This window comes from Sinocyclocheilus rhinocerous, unplaced genomic scaffold (genome assembly GCF_001515625.1).
Source record: "Sinocyclocheilus rhinocerous isolate Xijiao unplaced genomic scaffold, SAMN03320098_v1.1 scaffold233, whole genome shotgun sequence".
In the NCBI taxonomy this organism is placed as follows: domain Eukaryota; kingdom Metazoa; phylum Chordata; class Actinopteri; order Cypriniformes; family Cyprinidae; genus Sinocyclocheilus; species Sinocyclocheilus rhinocerous.
In genome coordinates this window covers 44,501-44,843 of record NW_015643174.1, presented here as the reverse complement: position 1 = coordinate 44,843, position 343 = coordinate 44,501, and positions in this window count along the sequence as shown.

Sequence of the window (343 nt, the reverse complement as noted above, 5' to 3'; positions counted from 1 at the left end):
TAGTGTGATCAACGTTTGCGTAAGTAGTAGACGTGTTAGGGAAGTAACACGTAACATTTAAATTATATTTTGCACGCATTCTAGAAATGCAGCGCTCAAGTTAAAATAATCAAGCTAAATTAGTGTCTTTTAAAAAATGCATCTTGAACATTTGTTTGTAAACATGTTTAACTATTTTACATTGGAAACATGGAAAAAAAGAAAGAAATTTCAGCAACGTTTTTGCAGCAGTGTATGATTTTATCATAGTTTACAACCAGACAGCAGACAATTCACAACCAAACAACATGGAGAATGTTGAACGGGGTAAGTTAAGACATGGATCATCACACCAGTATACAAA